The sequence below is a fragment of the Arachis hypogaea genome, chromosome 1 (genome assembly GCF_003086295.3).
Source record: "Arachis hypogaea cultivar Tifrunner chromosome 1, arahy.Tifrunner.gnm2.J5K5, whole genome shotgun sequence".
NCBI classification, from domain to species: domain Eukaryota; kingdom Viridiplantae; phylum Streptophyta; class Magnoliopsida; order Fabales; family Fabaceae; genus Arachis; species Arachis hypogaea.
The window spans coordinates 73,172,125-73,178,011 of NC_092036.1; the positions used below are offsets into that span (position 1 = coordinate 73,172,125).

At 35.2% G+C, this 5,887-nt stretch overlaps 1 non-coding gene across 1 annotated transcript; it reads left to right on the top strand.

The window, feature by feature from the left end:
* The first annotated feature begins 291 nt into the window (after window positions 1-291).
* On the top strand, window positions 292-399 carry LOC112715421 (small nucleolar RNA R71). The gene has a single exon (XR_003159680.1). It is a non-coding gene; the product is annotated as a small nucleolar RNA R71 (small nucleolar RNA).
* Window positions 400-5,887: the final 5,488 nt, after the last annotated feature.

The following is a 5,887-nucleotide window of genomic DNA, read 5'->3' on the forward strand; positions in this document are numbered from 1 at the left end:
ATTCAGACTCTGAGAAATCATATTGACTTGTTGAGTCAACATTTTGTTTTGAGCCAGTATGGCATTCAGAGCATCAATTTCAAGAACTCCCTTTTTCTAAGGCGTCCTATTATTCACATGATTCCTCTCAGAGGTGTACATGAACTGGTTATTTGCAACCATTTCAATGAGTTCCTGAACTTTTGCAGGCATTTTCTTCAGGTGAATAGATCCACCCGCAGAATGGTCCAATGACATCTTAGACAATTCAGACAGACCATCATAGAATATATCCAGGATGGTCCATTCTGAAAGCATGTTAGAAGGACACTTTTTGGTCAATTTCTTGTATCTTTCCCAAGCTTCATAGAGGGATTCACCTTCTTTCTGCCTGAAGGTTTGAACATCCACTCTAAGCTTGCTCAGCTTTTGAGGAGGAAAGAATTTGGCTAAGAAAGTCGTGACCAGCTTATCCCAAGAGTTCAGGCTATCTCTAGGTTGAGAGTCCAACCATATTCTAGCTCTGTCTCTTACAGCAAAAGGAAAAAGCATAAGCTTGTAGACCTCGGGATCAACTCCATTGGTCTTAACAGTATCACAGATCTGCAAGAATTCAGTTAAGAACTGATAAGGATCTTCTGATGGAAGTCCATAAAACTTGCAATTCTGTTGCATTAGAGAAACTAATTGAGGCTTTAGCTCAAAATTATTTTCTCCAATGGCAGGGATTGAGATGCTTCTTCCATGGAAGTTGGAAGTTGGTGCAGTGTAGTCACCAAGCATCTTCCTTGCATTGTTATTGTTGTTGGGTTCGGCCATTACTTCTTTTTCGAGATTCTCTGTAAGGTTTTCTCTGGATTGTTGTGCTTTAGCTTCTCTTAGCTTCTTCTTCAGTGTCAGCTTTAACAAGAATGTTCTTGTCCTTGCTCCTGCTCATATGAAAAAAGAAGAGAACAAAAAGGAAGAGGAATCCTTTATGTCACAGTATAGAGATTCCTTAAGGTGTCAGAGGAAAATAAGAATAGAAGGGTGAGGTAGATAGAGGCGAACTCAAACATATAAGGAATGAGAGATTTCGAATTGCTAGTAGAGGAGGAGTGTTAGTGATTAAATAGAAAGAGATGAGAGAGAGGTAATTTTCAAAAATTAAATTAAAATTTAAAACAATTAGTTAATTAAAAAATTGAAAAATGGTTAATGGTTTTCGAAAATCAAAAGTGAGAAAGTGGTTAGGTGGTTTTGAAAAAGATAAGAAGTTAGAAAGAGATTTTGAAATTAGAATTTTAAAAAGATGTGATTTGAAAAAGATACAGTTTAAAAAGATATGATTGGCAAACAATTTGAAAAGATTTGGTTTTTAAAATTGATAGCTTGGCTAACAAGAAACTAAAAGATATGATTCTAAAATTCAAATATTGAACCTTTCTTAACAAGAAAGTAACAAACGTGAAATTTTAGAAACAAAACATTAATTGTTAGCAAGGTTTTTGAAAATAGTAAAAGAAAAATGAAAAAGATTTGATTTTTGAAAAAGATATGATTGAAAAGATTTGATTTTGAAAGATATGATTTCAAAAATAAGAATTAAAACATGAAAATTTGAAAAAGATTTGAATTGAAAATAAAATCTCCTCTCCTGTGCTATCCTGGCGTTAAAAGCCCAGAATGGTATCCATTATGTCGTTTAACGCCCAAAATACTATCCTTTTGGGCATTTAACGCCCAACCATGTACCCTAGCTGGTGTTGAACGCCAGAAATGCTTCCTTACTGGGCGTTTTTCTGAACGCCTAGATTTTTCTCTGTGATTCCTCTGCTAAATGTTCTGAATCTTCAATTCCCTGTATTATTGACTTGAAAAGATATATTTTTGAATTTTTGAATTTTTAATGATGAGAGAGACAAACAACAAAATGAATTAAATCATAAGAATGCAAGATCAAAACAAATAATGCATGCAAGGACACTTTGAATGTCAAGATGAACACCAAGAACACTTTGAAGATCATGATGAACATCAAGAACATATTTTTGAAAAATTTTTAGAAAAGAAAGACATGCAAGACACCAATCTTAGAAGTTTGTATACTATGGACACTAAAAACTTGAGAATGCATATGAAAAACAACAAATCATACAAAACAAGAGAATTTAAAGATCAGAACATAGAAAATCCTCAAGAACAACTTGAATATCAATAAAGAACATAATGCATAAAATTTTGAAAAATGCAAGAAAAAAGAAAACATGCAATTGACACCTAACTTAAAATTGACTCTAGACTCAAACAAGAAACAAAAAATATTTATTTATTTTTTTGTATTTTTCGAAAATATTTTGGAAAAAGAAAATACGAAACTCAAAATTTTTAATAAAAATTCCAGGAATCAAGCAATGTTAGTCTAAAGCTTCAGTCTAAAAGATTAGACATGGCTAGCCAAGCTTCAGCAGACATTACATACAACAGCCAAATTGATGGGAATAAAAAAAAAGCTCCTGTGATGATAAGAGTATCATCAGAAACTCTAGAATTCATTCTTAAAAATCCTGAAGAACAAAATAAAAATAAAAAGAAAATTACCTAATCTAAGCAACAAGATAAACCGTCAGTTGTCCAAACTTGAACAATCCCCAGCAACGGCGCCAAAAACTTGGTGCACGAAATTGTGATCTCTGACAACGGTGCCAAAAACTTGGTACACGCGATCGTAATCTCAACACTTTCCTCACAATTCTGCACAACTAACCATCAAGTGCACTGGGTCATCCATGTAATACCTTACGTGAGTAAGGGTCGATCCCACGGAGATTGTCGGCTTGAAGCAAGTTATAGTCATCTTGTAAATCTCAGACAGGCAGATTCAAATGATTATGGGATTTTTATAATTAAAAGATAAATAAAACATAAAATAAAGATCGAGATACGTATATGTAATTCATTGGTGGGAATTTCAGATAAGCGTATGGAGATGCATTATTCCTTCTGAATCTCTGCTTTCTTACTGCCTTCATTCAATCATTCATACTCCTTTCCATGGCAAGCTGTATGTTGGGGATCACCGTTGTGAATGGCTATCTCCCGTCCTCTCAGTGAAAATGGTCCTCTACGATTTCTGTACGGCTAATCAACTGTCGGATTTCTCGTCTCGGATGAAAAATACCAAGCACAGCTACCGCATGGCTAATCACAGTCGTGAGTTTGAAGCTCATCCCAGTCATCCATTCCCAGATCCTACTCGGAATACCACAAACAAGGTTTAGACTTTCTGGATCTTAGGAATGCTGCCAATTGATTCTAGCCTATACCACGAAGATTCTAATCTCGGATTCAGATGCTCTGTTGTCAGGAGAGACAATGTGAATCATTGAAGAGAGATCCAAGAGATATGCATTCAAGCTTGTTTTCATGTAGAACGGAAGTGTTTGTCAGGCACGCGTTCATAAGTGAGAATAGTGATGAGTGTCACTTGATCATCACATTCATCATGTTCTTTTGTGCGAATGAATATCTTAGAATAAGAATAAGCTTGAATTGAATAGAAGAACAATAGTACTTTGCATTAATACTCGAGGAACAGCAGAGCTCAACACCTTAATCTATGAGGTGTAGAAACTCCACAGTTGGAAATACATAAGTGATAATGGTGTTCATTGGTTTCGGCCCTAGAGAGGGAACCAGAATAACCAAGACTAAGGTCTAAGGACTAAATGTCCAAAGATATGTGTACAATGGTAAAAAGTCCTATTTATACTAAACTAGTTACTAGGGTTACAGAAATAAGTAAATGATGCAGAAATCCACATCCGGGCCCACTTGTTGTGTGCTTGGACTGAGCATTGAAGCTTTCATATGTAGAGAGTTTTCTTGGAGTTAAACGCCAGCTTTTATGCTAGTTTGGAATTTTAACTCCAGCTTGTATCCTGTTTCTGGTGTTTAACGCTAGAATAAGGCAGGAAGTTGGTGTTTGAACGCCAGTTTGCGTCGTCAAAACTCAGAAAAAGTATGAACTATTATATATTGCTGGAAAGCCCTAGATGTCCACTTTCCAACGCAATTGAGAGCGTGCCAATTGGCCTTCGATAGCTCCAGAAAATCCATTTCGAGTGCAGGGAGGTCAGAATCCAACAACATCTGCAGTCCTTTTTCAGCCTCTGAATCAGATTTTTGCTCAGGTCCCTCAATTTCAGCTAGAAAATACCTAAAAATCATAGAAAAACACACAAACTCATAGTAAAGTCCAGAAATGTGAATTTTGCTTAAAAACTAATAAAAATATACTAAAAGTAGCTAGATCCTACTAAAAACTACCTAAAAACAATGCCAAAAAGCGTATAAATTATCCGCTCATCAGTGACCAACGTTGCTTCTTCCTCCTCTTCTTGATCTTTCTTTAACCTCTTTCCTTGCATTTCTTTACCTGTCATCAACCAACATGTGCATCAAAGCCTTGTTAAATCTATGAGAATTATAGTCCTTCTTAGTATTCAAGTAATTATAGCATAATTCTCATGAAATTGTATCAAATTAACATGGTTGGATGAATCTAAGCATATATGAATTTCTAACCCAATTGCTTACTTATAATGCAAGAAATTGCATAAAACCTACTAAAAAATAAAGAAAAAGGCTAGTGAAACTAGCCTAAGATGCCTTGTTATCACAACACCAAACTTAAATCTTGCTTGTCTCCAAGCAAGCACTGAATTGAGAGAAATGAATGAAACAGAAAGTAATGTCCATATCAATAAGATATTAATATTAATTCATGGGGTTTTATGCAGACAATGTTGCAGCTCACTTTTATTGATCCCTAGGTAGAAAATATCTCTTTTAAGCATCAACTAACATACTGCTATGACCTATTATTATTTACTTGTCATTGGAAGTTGCTTTTCTTCATTTTTCTTTTCTCTCTGAGCTCATTTCTCACTTGTAGCTTAGTGTCATGTGTTGTGGTAGCTTCTTAGCTTATTTTCACTCAACACATCTCTACTATAGACTCTTGGCTCACAATTCTTCTTAAGACATTGGTGCCTAGCACTTCTTTGGGTTACTAAATGCCTTGTAACTAGGTTGCTCTTGATAATGGACTTTTGGTTGATAATCCCGGGTTAGTTTACCCAAGTTACCAAGTGTTAAGGCACTCCATAGAACCTAATCATCCAAGCAGATCCTAGTACAGAGACACCACAAGCATATGCCAAGCTATTGGTGTCTAGCCTTATTGTTTGTTTTCTTCTATTTCTGTTGCCACTTTTGGCTTTTCTTTTTCTTCATTTTTATCTGTTTTTCTTTTCATCCAATGACTTTTATTTGATAAGTTCATAGACAACATCTTAGTTATCACTAAGGAGGGACATCCTAACCTTTTATTCATTATAAGTGAGCTACCTACACTCTTAGACATATATACCACCACTTAATCTTTATTTTCTTACTTGTTGAAAGGACTCATTCTACTTTTGTTCAAACATTTTCTTCATTTAATTGAAAAAGAGACAAGCATACATTCAAGTAAGTGAAAGTGAAACACACACACCTAGGCTAGCAGATTTATGGCAAAAATTAAACACACAAAATCTAAGATGTCTTAAACTAGCAGTTACTAACAACTAAAGTAGACATGTTCTTTCTTTATTAAATATGACAAACAAGGAGCAAGTCCACCTTTCATTCTTTATCCTGCGTGTCTTTCTTCTTCTTCCCTCCTCCTTGCTTACTAGCCTTTTGCTTGCTTTTTCCTTTTAACTTTGTCCAGAACCCTGCTTTCTTCATTATCTTTTCCACTCTGTCTTCAAGGCGTATCACTCTGTCTATCTCCAGCTTACCTCTTTCCTTGAAGTATTGGTCATAATTTGGAAATATTGGGTTCAGACCAGGTAGATGTTCCAGATATAGTTGAGCTTGG